Below are 16,357 nucleotides of genomic sequence, written 5' to 3' on the forward strand. Positions count from 1 at the left end.
GAAATTTTCAAGTGTGTCTTTGGTGACATACTGTCTTTCCTCAAACTCCTAAGGAAATATAGCCGCTGTCGTATATAGTGCAACAGAAACATGTTTACCAGATCTGATTTTCATACAAGGGAGTCATTGCCAAAAATGCTTTTAGCACATCACATAGGAATCAGGCAGCACAAAAGTTTTACATTGCAAACTGTTAGCAGTACAGGATCACAGATAAGTGTTCAAAGCTCATCACGTTAATCTTGGATAGCTGAGGCTTCAATGAAAACAATTCACTTACCCAAATGTGTCCTATTGAGGCAGCTATTCCTAGCACACAAGTTTCAACACAAGCTCTTTTCTCTGAATTAGCAAGCTGCACCTTTATAAATGTTTAGAAGCCAACATTTCTGAAAAGAATCGACAACTGTACCTCACAAGCACTTTCACTGAAGTTCTCAGGGATGAAAAGCAATAAGATATATTGCTGGCTTGTCTTGACATTGAGGAACCCCTGAAAATAGTCGCACAGAAAAGAGATGGAAAAGAAAGCCACTGTGGAGTTATCTGATGACCTGGAGATGCTAATATCACTGCTTCAATAAAAAAGCCCATTGCTTTTGATAATCTGTCCTTGCTGAGCACCAGCTCAGTAAATGGAACCTCAGGGAGCAGAATAAAGATGTCAGGAAGAAGAGGAAAGAGAGTTGCTGCTCAAGGCCCACACAAAATCAATCCATTCAGCAGTAACCACATGAGCTCCACGATTTGGCAGTACTGTATATAAACCGGCAGATCTTGAGTAGGCCCTAAATAATGCTTTGAGCAGGATCTTGGCCTCAGATTAGCTCTGTGAGACAGGGTTTGAAGGAAGACACGTATGCGTTGTCAAGTTTAGAAGCAGAGTCTTATTTCCACACTAGGCAACAGCAAAGTTCTGATAACACTTGGCCATCAGGAGCCATGGTAGCGTAGTGGCTAGCACAACGATTTACAGTTCAGTAACCTTGCTGCCTGCAAGAGGTTTTTAGGTTCTCCCTGTTGCTGTGTGGGCTTCCTCCCATGGTTGGTAGGAATTGGTCACTGTAAATTGTTCCAAGATTGGGCTAGGATTAAATCAGTGTTTACTGGTGGCATGGCTCAAAAGGGCCTATTCCATGCTGTATGTCAATAATAAATATATTCTCAAGACATCAGCACTTCCATCAAAGTCTAGGCAGTCATCTCCCAAGGTCTATAATAAGTCATGCAATCATCACTCACAAGGATGTTAGGATCTCCTCTGAATCTCCTGGCTCCCAGACATGTTCCTTGTCCCACCTCTTCCATCCAGGAACACCAGGCATAGGTGCATTAGCAAGCATAGTGCATCATGTACTTCACAGTCAAGAACCAGTCATCAAGACCACAAGCTGATTAAAGAATTCTGAGAGGACCACTTTCCAGCGGAGGCCTAGAAACACCAGTAATCAAATATTTTGTTCTATTAATGTTTGTGTTGACCCATTTGTACCAATCATGTTGAGTGAAATTACTTAACTGACTCTATACCGGGGTGGGCAAACTTTTTGACTTGAGGGCCATAAAGGGTTCTAAAATTTGACAGGGGGGCCGGACCAGGAGCAGATGGATGGAGTGTTTTGGTAAAACACCTCATAAGAGAAAATAAAATATCATGGGATATGTAGAAAGCATGTGCTTTAATTTCAATTGAAAATGAACAAATGCATTACAACAAAATATCTGTCTTTGAAGTCCCATGGTATTTAGCTATTTATTGAAATGACTTTTAAAACACTGAAAATTAAATGAATAAAATACAGCTTTTAATAGTAAGTTATTATTTTAAAGCACTGAAAATTCTGTTATCCTTCAAGATATTATCACCATCACTCTCCTCCTGACTGTCTTTATTTCAAAAATGGTAGGAGATGCAGGTTTACTTGTCCTGCTCCTTCTTATTCAATTGTCCCCTGTGCCAAAACTCAACGACGACCCGCACAATGACAGAACAGTGAGAGCGCGCTAGTATGCGGAGCTCTGTGCTCGCAAATCCCCGCAGGCTATCTCCCTTAGCAGGAACGCTGGCTAATTGTGAGCCGGTTCGGATGTGCCAGGAAATGGGTCGCCACAAGGTCACAAAGTAAAGCGCAAATGTGGAGTAATACACTGCACCTCAACAAAGGTCAATGTATATAGAGTGCGTCATCTATTGGGAAAACGCCAGAATTGCGGGGAAAAAACGTTAACAAGGTTTATTAATATAATTTCATCAAGTTCTGCGGGCCGGATTAAAAAGCTTAGCGGGCCGTAGTTTGCCCATGCCTGCTCTATACTATACCCTGCCCTTTTACCCTTCCTTATCCAAATCAATTACATGCAAATGACTGAGTTCATTTGTTATTCAAAGCGCAGATGTGTAAATGACTGCATCATGTGCTGCCTAAGTACAAAGTCCTGTTCTTGTGTGATATTAGTCAGTTGATTGTTACTACAACACACAAAATTTTGGCATATTGGATAATGCTTGTACCTCATGGCTCTAGCAACCCAAGTTCAATCATGACTTTGTGCTCAAATTTGCAAATTCTCCTGTTACCATGTGTTTTCTTGATCACAAAGATTTGCTGGCTGGTGGGTTAGCTAGTTTTTGGAAATTATGTTTAGTGTGGGTTGATGGCAAGAGAATCGGGGTGATGCTCATGTGAGACACCAGATTACAGGGTAAAAGAGGGGGAATAGATCGACATTGCAACACTGCCTATTTAGTCGGAGTAATAGAGCACAGAAACAGCCATTCAGCCCAATTTGTCCACGCCAACCAAGCCCATCTAAACTAGTCCTACTTGCTCATGTTTGGTCCACCTCTCTCCAAACCTTTTCTCTCCGTTTGATTGCTAAAAAGGGATTAAAGAGAGAAGACAGGTGAATAGGATTGAAAACAATAAGAAAACTCAGCTACGAATCAAAATCAGGTTAATACTATGGGCACCTGAAATTTGTTAGATGGCAGTAATACACTGCAATACAGAGTAATAAAAACTATAAATTATAGCAAGTATATACAAAAAATTAAATAAGTAGTGCAAAAAGAGAGGAATACTGAGGAAGTATTCATAGGTTCATTGCCTATTCAGAAATCTGATGATGGTGGGAAAGAAACTGTTCCTGAAACATTAAGTGTGTCTTCAGGCTCCTGCACCTCGATAGTAGCAAAGAGCAGACAAAATGTTCTGGGTGATGGGAGTTCTTCATGATGAATGCTGCCTTTTTTCAGGTATTGCCGTTTGAAGGTGTCCTAGATGCTGGGGAGGTTAGTGCCTATGGTTGAGTTTACAACATCCTGCAGCTTTTTCAGATCTTGTGCAGTGGCCCTTCCATACCGGACAGTGAAAGGCAAATCAGATTTGATAGGGTGAATGGTCTGGTTCTGGTCCTATATCTTATGATCCATATTTTAATTGCCTACATCTCATAACTGTGATGCTATTGTTCAAAGAGGAAGACACAGAGCCTAGATAGGACAATTGAAGATATCACAAAATGTGATCAGGTGCAGCTATGGCATCAGGTTCATGCTGCTGATAGCAGCCTGTTATTACTGGGATGCCTTTGTGAATAAATGATTTAATGCTGACAGTAATAGTGAACTCATACAGATGACTCAAAGGCTTATAATGGTACCTTTAAAATGTGGCATCATGGAAACACGCTCTGGATGTCAGTATGCTGAGATACCTTTAGAATTGTGCAGTTGATCTCAAAGTTGAAAATGTTAAACAGTACAAGGGCAATCTATGCTTTATAAAGTCAATAGCTGCACAAGTCCACAGAAAATTTGTTGGAATCATAGGACCTAAAAGTAGCTTGGATAGGCATCTTGATTGGCATGGACGAGTTGGATTGAAGGGCCTGTTTCTGCACTGTATTACTCTGACTAAGTAGGCAGTGTCACAGCTGCAGAAACCCAGGTTTGATCCTGAGCTCTGGCACTGTCTATGTTGTGCTTACAGGTTCTCCATATGATGGCAAGTGCTCTGGTTACATTCCTATAGATAAGCCAGGAAGGTAAATTGCTTACTGCAGATGAGCCCTATGACATTAGATCTAGAATTATAAGTTACTATGCTAAATATACTGTGTTAAAAACTGGCTGAACGAGTATCATTCTCTTGATCATGAGATATAATTTGCAGCTGCTGTCCAGGTATTCCATTTAATCAAGCAGTCAATGCAAGAAGCTCACTTATGAATAAACTGTTAGCTTCCATTGCTCTGATCCTAAACATTCATTGGCGTATTTGACTAAAAGAGATATAATGGGACATTTGATTAGCGTATACAAGTTTGTAAATGGGAAGAGTTGCTTATCATGAAGACATTTAGCCTCCATAGTGAATTTTAAGATTGAAATGGGAGTTAGATTTGAAAAGTGAAGACAGTAGGATGGAAATAAAGCACAGCATTCATATTTTCCCCCAAGGACTCATAACAATGACAATTGAATTTCCTCAATTATTTCTGAATAAGCTCTTGTGGAATGTCACACCAAAACTAAGAACTGAACTGGGAGGTTCAGCCTATTTACAAGAGTCATAGCCTCACCCATGTTAAACTAACTTTGTGAAAATTATTATTAGATGTGGTATGGCTGCATTGCATCATGCTATTTCCACTGATGTAATACAGGTGTGACCTGCAAATACCCTGAGAAGCTACGTATGGGAAGAAGTAAATGTTATACAATCCATGATTATTCTTTTGCAAGTAAAATGCCTCCTCACAGAAAATACAGAAATTTGCTGTCTTCAGAGAAATCTGTCATGGGCTTTCTGTTGAACATATAGACCAAGTTGCTCCTCCACATAGGAACATGGTCTCTTGCCATTAACTAATATTAGTGTTGATAAGGGGTGGTATAATGGCCACAGAGTGATAGGGTGGAGATATGTCTCTACCAAAGCTCCTTCCCAGGTAGCCTGCAGATCACCCTTGGGCAAGGTGTGTAGCTGCTTAGCCAACCTTCCTCCCTCCGATGAGAGTCATGTGAAGCCATGGGAGCAGGTGGTGATTGGTCGTATGAACAGCTGGTGCACTGCACAAGTCCTGGTTATGCAACCACTGACACCAGGCAGATAATCTCTGTAAGGTATTGATAATAGTTTGTGGGAGAGGGTGTCAACCATCCTGTAATTAGACAGAAGGCAATGGCAAACCACTTCTAAAAATTTGCCAAGAACAATCACGGTCATGAGACTAGGACCACCTAAGTCATATGGCACTGCACATAATGATAATAATGGCCAACCCTGCAGTATAAGGAGCCTATGATAACCATTTCTGGTTTTGCTACTTCTGGAAACATAATGAAAGCTGGTCTTGGGAGCAGAAAGCAACAATGACCTGTAATAGTTAGTAGCAAATGATGATGATGTACAGGACACACCAATAGATGATCACTGGAATAAACCTAGCCCAAAGCTGAGAATAAGAGTGACCTTGACAGTGAGAATAGTGCAGGCCTACACTTGATGTTTTAGTATGACAGGTATAAAATGAAGGCAGCTAGTGGAAGAACAGCCTGTGTTGAGATTAAGCTTGAGAAGTGCTGCATCCTGTGAAACCTGGGTGGACAGGGTATTGGTTCATGAACTTCTGTACACCTCTGCAGCATTTTTCATCATCCAAAAAGAGGTTAAGTCAATGCGAGTAAAAGAGTAAAAAATATACACGAGGAGTGCTAGCAGCTGGCCCTAAGACAGTAAGAACTGTGTAAAATTATTTCATTCCATTTAATTACAATTCTTGTCCAAAGACACCTTGAAGAATAATGAGACACAACTGCTTCCATGTTCTTATCAAGAATACACTCGTTAATAGATGCAAAATTGTTTTTATTTCCAAACTAAATAACACAGACAAAGTTCTACTGTGCAGCCTTTCAGACCTAAGGGCAACTTGCTGCCAGTAGTTCTGTGAGTACTGAAGTAACAGCTAGGGCAGGTGGTAGGTGATGTATTGTAGGGTAAGAGTAGGTGTTACATCTACAATTTATATTTGGCCTGTGTATCCCCCACCCATACAGACAGCAAGTGCACAAATGCCTTCAGATGCTTCTTAATTTTGAAAATTCACAGATAAGGGACTCCCAGGAGTCATCATACATTTTCTCTCTCTCCCACCCCCCCCCCCCCAAAGAATACAACTGTGAGAATACCCTTGAAACATTTTCAGTCTCACTGCAACTCTTACTATGACAACATTCAGTGCATTTGCTTCAGATGTCAAGAATTAGATACGCTTGTATAGTGTGAGCAAATTGATCAGCCAATCAAACCTGGTTGGTCCAACAGCCTGGGAGCAGAAACCTATATTTTTGGTGCATTTGGATCCAGTAGCATTGGCTAATTTGAAGAATTGGAGAAGGTGCTCCAATGACCATCCACATTTCCACAGTAAGGTCAGAAATTACATGGTCATGGTGCTAATTTGAAATCAATCTTTGTTAGGCCACATTCTACATTGGAATCAAGTCTATGGTGGACCTAGTGGCTAGAATTTCAGCTTGCATACATCATGCTACATTAAGGGAGGACAGCCAAATATGGATATGACTGATAATTTTCCCATTTGATAACAAAACTGAAAGCTTTTTTATGATCAAAGGACATGCACAGTGTTGCTTTCAATATGTTTCTCCAATTTTTGCTCAGTGAAGCTTGAGCACATTTCCTTTATCAAACTGGACAAAATATACATTATGATTCTAGGCAGATTTCTTTAACCACTGAGAGAAGGCAGTTGCAATGACTTTCCCAGGTGGTAGACAGCAGAGGCACCACTTTAATTACTACAATCAGGATAGACCCCTTTTATGAAAAAGGTCACAACTTCAAAGTCTGAGGTTCCCCAGTATGTCTTTTTCCATGTGTAATGAGATGATGAATTTGTTTCAGAATACTTTCCCATTACATTTTAGTATTTTCAGGAAGCATTTCATCCGCTCCAGAGGTAGTTTTTCACCTGATTTAATGGCCTTCGCAACCTCTTGTACCACTTAGTTTGTACTAATTTAGCCATGGGATGCTCATACCAACAACAGTTAGAGTTGAGATCATCTTCAAAGTATTTTTTTCACTGTTTTAACATTTGATGTGCTGCTTTCCATAAAGACTATTACATGAATGCTGCCCTTTTCTGAAGTACTCATATAATAAAAAAAAACAAAAAATTAGCAACTGATGAATCACTATATAATTGGGAGACCACATGATTCTCAACCTCTAATGTAATGGTATCAACCGCTCCAGACTCAAAATCATAAAGAAACATCCAGACACTTAATTTGTTTTTTTTTTAAAACTATATACAGTTGCTCCTTTAGTCCTTGTAAAAAATGATTATTTTTATATACATCTATTACTGTCAAAAATAAAACAAGTGGCATTAAAAACTGCATCACATGCTTCATAAAACTCATATAGCTGTGTGCTTTATGAGAATGTCAGCCAGAGAATATACAATGGCTTTAGGCTTTCAGTATCAGTCCATTAAGAGTAGACTTGCATGAGAATAATCAGAAAGACATCAAAGTCATTCAACAAGCTCTCAGTTCCACCCCACAAACATTGGCACATCTTAAGTTTTAAATCTAGACATTACATAAAACACGATTATCAACTCCACTGGAATCATGGTGACATCCACAAGACAGCAGGAGTCCTGCTCCTTTCAGGCTTGCAGGAAATCTCAGCAACCCCATGCAATGAGAGCACCATCAGGCTCTCAGCAGAATTTGTTAAGAGCGTGAGGGCTCCTGCTCCACTCTAATGGCACTCACCGGTCTAGGGAAACTTTTTCCCTCTATTGGACCACGAAAGCACTCTGCACAGGCACCATTTGGAAAACTGACGCAGTCTGCTATTGAGAGATTATTTCCCTTAGATTCTGATTAAAATATTAGAATATTAATCTTTCAGCAAGCGTGGCACTGATTTTTATACCTAGCAACTTACAAGTTAGTGTGAGCAATATTCCCAACAGATACTTATCACTGGACTGAGGTTATGTATACTCCAAGGCAGATATGAAGCATAACTATGTTATATTTCAGTTAGAAAAAACGTTAAACAAATATTTATTGTGGGTTGAGGACTCATTTGACATATATTACAGACTATAATAATACATTTTATCAGCACTCATTTTGCTGTTATAATGACCTGACTAGTTCAAATGTCAAATCAGAATTTCATAAATATGAAGTATATTATTTGCAATGGAAGTCAAATTACAAACTAACAAAATATTTCACATTTTAAGAAATTACTGATAAATTATTACAGCAACACAATTAGAAATACTTCTCAAACTACTTTATTTCAAATTTCAGACATTTATTACGCCAGAGTCCAGACTTGGACTTTAAGGAAGGCAGAGACTTTTGGGGAAAGTAAGCATCAGCTCCATTATGAGCAGCTTTGCTCTAACAGCCCTCCTCTGCCTGACTTAAAGCATATCTGTTCCCAGATACAATTACAGCAATTCTGACAGTACCCCCACTATTTGGCCATTACATGCCAAAGCAAACCAATATTTATGGCTCTGGAAATAAATATACTGAAAACTTTAAAACCATTTTTTACTTTTGGTAAAGTAAACAGAGGAAAAATACTAACACATATGAATTCTGTTTTAATGCAATCCTGCATTGTTTATTCAAATATGACTAATGCCCCTTTAGACAGTGTGCACACACAAAGAGGTGGAGAGAAATTGAAACTTCAGGTCACTGATATGAGATCTCCCACTAAGACAAACTATGTACATTTTAATTTGAAGCAGGGTTTATAAGGACAATATTCTGTTGTAGTGAAGGCAATGATGTCCCAGCAATCTAATTACTTTCAACTGTCAGATAAGAGAGAAAACAATCAAAATAACAGGATGGTAGGAAATAAAATACAAGCATTTGGGATACACCCAGTTGATCAGGATGTACCTGTGGAAAGGTAAAAACTTGAGTCATGTTAAAGGTAGATGACCGTGCATCAGAATTGGCCAGTACTGGCTTTTACTACTTGTGCAATTTACTTTAAGTACTGTACTATCTAGACATAAGGTCTAGAACTATTTGGATGCCAGATTTGCTTGCCCCCTGGACAGCAATTGCTATGCCAGTTTTGACTCTTCCCCATTCCCACAGCGAAATCAAAGCTTTAATCCATTTCCCCATGGTGCTTCTTTCTTGATGTTCAGCATCATCCTACCCTTGAAATATTTTACAACTTCAGCTGTTCAACTGATGCATCACTCCCAAAATATTTCTGACATTTGAAATTTACAGATACTGTAAACAAATGTGCTTTGAACAAGAGAAAGGCAATTATTAAAGAGAACACTTGATTCATTAACATGGAAAATTTCATTTCATTTTGTCAAGCCATTTTACTTCTTCCATGCAAAATATTTCTGAAATTGTGCAATGCTTCTCTGCCAAGTATGTCTATTATTCTATTTATGTTTCTATGCACTGTACAATCTACCTTCATCCCAATGCCCTTGGAAGGTAGAGGCAAACAATGCCAAACCAGGCAATATACCATTTTCTTAATAAAAATACCTAATCACTTTATGGGAAATTCTTTGTTTTTATATAACAAGGCCAGAATTCAGAGACCAGAGTAACTCATATGCTGAAAGAAGTCTCAGCCTGCTCACTAATCCACTGGGTTCAAACACTCAGTGATTTGTGGTTTATTGCTTGGTTCAGTGAAGATGTTAATGTAGATAAGTACAACACCTTCTTTACATATCCTGTCCTGCTTTGCTGCAGTGCTAATAGGACTGCAGATACATTTTTGCATCGCCTTCCTTTTCTTCATTATTAGTTCAAAGACCAAAGTAAACTTATTGTCAAATATATATATGTCAGCAGTTACAACCCTGAGATTCATTTTCTTGTGGATATACTCAACAAATCCAATATGTGCTCAATGGAGGGGTGGGCTTTACCTCGATGGACATATCCACTACTTCTTAGAGGATTTTCCATTCTAGGGCATTGGCATTTCCATACCAGCCAGTCAATAAACTCTCCACTACAAATCTACAGAAATTTATCAAAGTTTTAGATTTCATGCTAAATCTTCAGAAACTCTAAAGTAGAGGCCCTGCTATGCTTTCTTCATAATTGTACTTGTGTGCTGGGCGCAGGTCAGATCCTCTGAAATGATAACACAGAGGAATTTAAAGTTGCTGACCCTCTCCACCTCTGAAACCCCAATGAGGACTGGCTCATGGACCACTGGTTTCTTCCTACCGAAGCCAATAATTTCCTTGGTCTTGCAGGCATTGGGTAAGAGGTCGTTGTTATGGCGCCACTCAGACAGATTTCAATCTCCCTCCTATATATCATATATTCAACACCACCTTTGATTTGGCCTATGACGGTGGTGTCATCAGCAAACTTAAATATGGCACTGGAGCCATGCTTAGCCACAATCGTAAGTGAAAAGCAAGTGGAGCAGTGGGCTGAGCACACAGCCTTGAGGTACACCTACGCTAATGAAAATTGTGGAGATGTCACAGCCAACCCAAACTATCTGGGGTTTGCAAGTGAGGAAATCAAAGATCCAAATGCACAAGGAGATATTAAGGCCAATGTATTGAAATTTATTATTAGTTTTGTGGGGAGAACAGAACTTGGCCAGGTACTCTTAATAGCATTAATCATCTCGTGGGTTATAATTAAATGATGGACCTCAAATCAAATCAAATCTTTAGATATTTGGATATTAAGGGAATCATCAGATCGGTGTTCAAAAATGACAGATGCCAGCTGTAACTTTGGGCTCAATGGCCTACTGTTCTTTATTCATGTATCTATGTACAAAATCCACACTTAACCAACATGCAGTACAGGGAAACCCACTGTGCACTTATTTATTTATTGAGATGCAGTGCAGAACAGGATCTTCCAGCTCCTTGAGCAATGATGCTCAGCAACCCCCATTCTAACAGCCTATCATGGGATCATTTATAATTAGCAATTAACCTATTAATTGGTACGTCCTTGAACTGTGGGAGGAAACTGGAGCACCTGGAGAAAGCCCATGCGGTCAGGAGAACGTACAAACTCCTTACAGACAGCAGCAAGAATTGAATCCAGGTCACTGGTACTGTAAAACATTGTGCTAACCACCAAAGACTAAGACAAGAATGTGAAGGGTCTCGGCCCGAAACGTCGACAGCGCTTCTCCCTATAGATGCTGCCTAGCCTGCTGTGTTCTACCAACATTTTGTGTGTGTTGTTTGAATTTCCAGCATCTGCCGATTTCCTCGTGTTCGCTCTTTAAATGCATATGATTATTCATTGTAATTATTACTTCAACGTATTAGGTTCAAATGGAACAGCATTATCAAATAAACACCAGATGCAGCATCTTAATTACCATCATCTGTGCTATAATTTGGTCACAGTAACAGATTTGAAGAGTATCTTAAAATGAGTAGATATTAAGAGGGAACCAGGCCTTAATGGCATTAAATTCTAAGCCCCCATTAAGCTAGTTGCTTGAGGGGGAAAGGATAGAGAATGACTAGTGTAGAAGACACAAATCTTGCTGAGAATAAAACCAAACTATGAGTGATGATAAACCTGATTCAGATATGCGTCTCTATTATGAGTTGAGAGTGCGAAGGGGCAGAGGGAATTGTGGATGGGAAAGGGGAAGGAAGAGGGGAAGAAGCAGGAAGCACCAGAGAAACATTCAGTAACAATTAATAAACTAATTGCTTGGAATCAAATTACCTTGCCTGGTGTCTCAGGGCCGGGTGGATCTGCACTCGTGATACCCATGTCCCTGGCACCCTTTCCCTGCCACTAGTGGCGCTTCACTCTCACCATTCCCAACAACCTTTGTTCCCGCCAGATTTACAATCTTGCTCTTCGCTCCACATTGACAAATATAGTACTGTGCAAAAGTCTTAGGCACCCTAGCTATATATACACACACGTGTCTAGGACTTCTGCACAGTACTGTACAAACATCCATTGTCCAAACTATTTCACTGTATTCAATATCCTATCCAGAGGCTCCATTTCCTGGAAAATGTACACAAGTTAATTGTGGGGAAAAAGGGAAATTCTTTACCATTGACAAAATCAAGGTTACTGCAACATTGACATTTTGTTTTGCAGTATCTATGTTTACGCAAAGCTGGATCATCTCTGCCTCAGCGAAAAAAATTCTTCTCTCAGTGAGGAATTTAAGAAATTAGCATGCCACTAATCACCAGAAACCTGAAAAACCAGTATTTTATTTTCTGGGAATTTCCTGATATTTAAACCACTCTGTTCACTTATATATTTATCCTTCGTTAACACAATAATAATCCACGAAGTATGTTGACCTTTAAAGAATTAGCACAACTTGCTATTTCAAATAGGGATGGACAAATAAATGATGGCCCAGTCTGCAAAGCTCCCATCCCTTGAACATTTTTTATTAAAAGATAGGAATTAATGTAACGGTTACTCTCTGCTTCCCATATCTAAATTTCAATCTCATTCTGTACTTATATGATGCAGAATATTTTAATTTAAAGGCAAAAAAAATCTGCAAATGCTAAAAACGTAAATTTAAAAACTGCTGGGCATACTCAGCCAGTGAGGCAGCATGTGGAGAGAAATAGTTAAATATTCAGACCAATATTTTTACAGAAGAAACGTTCTGATCTATATAAAAATGAATTCTGTTTTTCCCACCACAGATGTTGACCAACTTGGGTGTATTCCCAGTAGCTTGTTTTGTTTCAAAATACTTCAACTTACAGATCAAGGATTTTTGTAGAAAGGCAAAAGACTTTGCTGCTATATAAACTAATTTGACAGCTTATGCATTCCAGGAAGAGGTTACTTAGTCTTTCATTGAATACGAATTTCCATACCTGCCCAACTATATTTCTATATACCTCAGTACTTATTTGGTACAAATTCTAACTATCACTGTACTTCCCATGAACCTGAAACACCCCAGCTAAGAAAAAGCACATTGCTCTTTTCTCTATTTTACTCCCCCCAACAATAATATGCCCAAATAAGTAAGACTGCACTTTCCTATTAACATAATTTTTGTTTGTCAAATAATGATAAATGTGGGTAGAGAATGTTATATTCAAAATACTGGAGTATACAGTGGCATGCAAAAGTTTGGGCACCCTGGTCAAAATTCCTGTTATGTGAATAGTTAAGTGAGTAGAAGATGAACTGATCTCCAAAAGTCATAAAGATGAAACTTGATAAAGATATACAAAATTATGAGGGGCATAGAGTTAATGCAAGCTGGCTTTTTCCATTGAGGTTGGGTGAGACTACAGCTAGAGATTGAGTAAGACTAGAGGTATAGGTTACAGGTAAAAGGTAAAATATTTAAGGTGAACTTGAGAAGGTACTTTGTCACTCAGAGGGTGGTGCCGAGTGTGGAACAGGCTGCAAGAGGTGGACATGGGTTCGATCACAACACTTAAGAGAAGTTTGGATAAATATATGGAAAGGAGATAGGCTATGGTTCAGGTGTGGGTAAATGGGACTAGAGTGAAAACAATTCAGCATGGCTTAATACACTGAAGGGCCTGTTTATGCTGTAGTGCTCTGTAACACTAGGTGTAAACAAAAAAGTAGTTAGCTCAGCCCAGCAAGGTGAAGAATTTTCCAACCACATTACTTGAGAAATTGCATGAGTTGCACAATCAGCAATGGAGTTTGAGTATCCATTTAACAAGCAATTACTGAAAAGGAAGTAATCAGCATTGATAAACAAATATCACAACTGGATTTCAATGTTACTGCTTCAAAGCCATTTGCTTCTTCTATAGGAAACAGTTGACCTATAGCTAGTTCAGGACACTCATGTGCATTTCTGAACACCGCAATACTTACAAGCTGTGCTTCCCAACCCAGTAGGAAAGGGCAATGACATCACATGCACCCAAGCGTAGTTCATATGCTCTATTTTGTTCAGCCTAAATTCCAAAGACCCATGGAGTAGTTTTCCTAGATCTCCACTTAGAAGGTTTATATAATGTTGGGTACCTGGTTGAGTACTAAAGACCCGTGGTAATCAACTGGCTGGAGTGTTTACTAATATCTTTAACCTCTTGCTTCAGCAGCCCCAGGTACTCAGCTGCTTCAAGCAAGTGCCAAAGAAAGATGTGGTAACTTGGGAGGGAGGTTGGTGATAAAATATATCAACTCCTGCTTGAGAAGTGACTTGGATCTGCTCCTGTTTGCCCCGGATCACAACAGATCAACAGAAGATGCTACTTTATTGGTATTTCACTCAATCTTGGACCATCTGGATAGCAAACATGCATATATCAGAATTCCCTTCATTCACTACAGCTTCTATACTACCTTCTCATTCTCATATTCAATACTACCTTCTCAAGATTAATCAATAAACTTCAAGATCTTTTCTTGATACCTCCTTGCACAACTGGATCAATTTCCTTACTTGCAGACCTCAGTCAATTCGGATTGGCAGCATCACCATCAGCACAGATGCACCACAAGGCTGTGTGCTTAGCCCTCTACTCTACTCGCTTTGTACAACTTTGAGGCCACATTTAAGTTTGCTGACGACACCACTGTTGCTGGCTGGATCAGCATATAGGAGGGCGACTAAAAATCTGCCTGAGTGTGCCACCCCACACTCAATATCAGCAAGATTAAAGAGCTGATTATTGACATTAGGAGGAAACTGGAAGTCCATAAACCATCTCTCCAGGCAAGCAGAGGTGGAGAGGGTTAGCAACTTTAAATTCCTCAGTGTTATCTTTTCAGAGAATCTGTCCTGGGCCCAGCACATAAACGCCATTACAAAGTAAGCGTGACAGCACTTCAACTTTCTTCGATATTTGAAAAGACTCTGTATATCACCTAAAAATTTAACAAACCTACAGATGTGCAGTGGAGAGTATATTGACTAGCTGTATCATGGAATAGTATAGAAACACCAATGTCCATTAACAGAAAAGCCCACAAAAAGTAGTGAGTTAATCCTCCTCACCAATGAGCAGATCTACAAGGAGCACTATTGCAGGAAAGCAGCATTCATCATCAAAGACCCTAACTGTCCAGGCTATGCTCTCTTCTTGCTGCTACCATGATGGTGCAGGAGCGTCAGGACCCACAGAAGCAAGTTGAGTCGCAGTTATTACCCCTCAACTATCAGGGTCTTGAACCAGTGGAATTGACTTCACTCACCCCATTACTGAACGGCTCTCACAAACTATGGACTCATTTTCAAGAACTCTTCATCTCATGTTCTTGATATTTATTGATTTACTTAAGATCTTTTTCTTTCTTTTTGTACTTGAACAGTTTGTTGTCTTGCACATTGATGGTTTATCCTGTTGGATGCAGCCTTTCATTGATTCTATCGTGTTTTGTGTATTTACTGTGAATGCCTGCAAGAAAATCAATCCTAGGGCTGTATGTGGTGCCATGAGTGTACTTGGATAATAAATTTACATTGAACTTTAAACTAAATTTGACTTTGAAGTGCTCCAGTTCTTCATTCACTATTCCCCAGTTTTCTTAAACACCAAAGAATTTGACTACTGTTCCCAACTTGATATCCCAGATGTCCCATTGCCCTTGCCAAATTACTAGCAGCTCACTTCTAGAAACTTAGAGAAAATAGAAAAGAGGAAGAAAATTTTAAGTAGTAATGCTCTCTGGCTAAGTTAAGAGAAGGAACAGGACAAGCAAAACAACAATACAAGCAGCAGGAAGCATTTGGAAGCCGTACAAAATACAATTCCCTGACTTCAGTTGCAGACAGACAGCAGTGTCAAGTTTCAAATGAGAGAATGCATTGCTTCTCCATTCTAACATCATAGGCCAATGTACTAGGCACTTTCTCATGTGACCATTATTACTACACAACATTTGTTCAATTCAGTATACGCAAATGCTAAAGTAAACTGGTAGATTTCATCATGGCTCACACTGACATCATTAACCTTCCCATTTTGCAGATAATTATTAACTCTCCAGTGACAAACAACACTTGTATGGCAACACAAATGCAGTCAGGGTATCCTGGATGCATGAACTATAATGAGTGGGTGTTGTGGTGCAGTACTAAGTGATCTGGAAGAGTCTGATGTTCAGGTGGAACTATCAAAACAACTGAAAATATTGGAAATGTTATTTAAAAAAATAAAACATGTAAAAGCTCTGTTCCAGCAGCATCTGTAGAAAGACAGACAGCCAAACCTTTGGGTCTGAGATCCTTCGAAGAAACTATCATTCTTTCTAGTAAAAGCAAGCATCACAAAATGAAAATTTTCATTTTACATGAAGTGTGGT

At 39.3% G+C, this 16,357-nt stretch overlaps 1 protein-coding gene across 1 annotated transcript in view; it reads right to left on the reverse strand.

The window, feature by feature from the left end:
- Nucleotides 1-16,357, reverse strand: part of LOC132406463 (cAMP-dependent protein kinase catalytic subunit alpha-like) — a 202,435-nt gene that overhangs the window by 176,358 nt on the left and 9,720 nt on the right. The window lies entirely within an intron of this gene.

The sequence above is a fragment of the Hypanus sabinus genome, chromosome 16, assembly GCF_030144855.1.
Source record: "Hypanus sabinus isolate sHypSab1 chromosome 16, sHypSab1.hap1, whole genome shotgun sequence".
Taxonomy (NCBI): domain Eukaryota; kingdom Metazoa; phylum Chordata; class Chondrichthyes; order Myliobatiformes; family Dasyatidae; genus Hypanus; species Hypanus sabinus.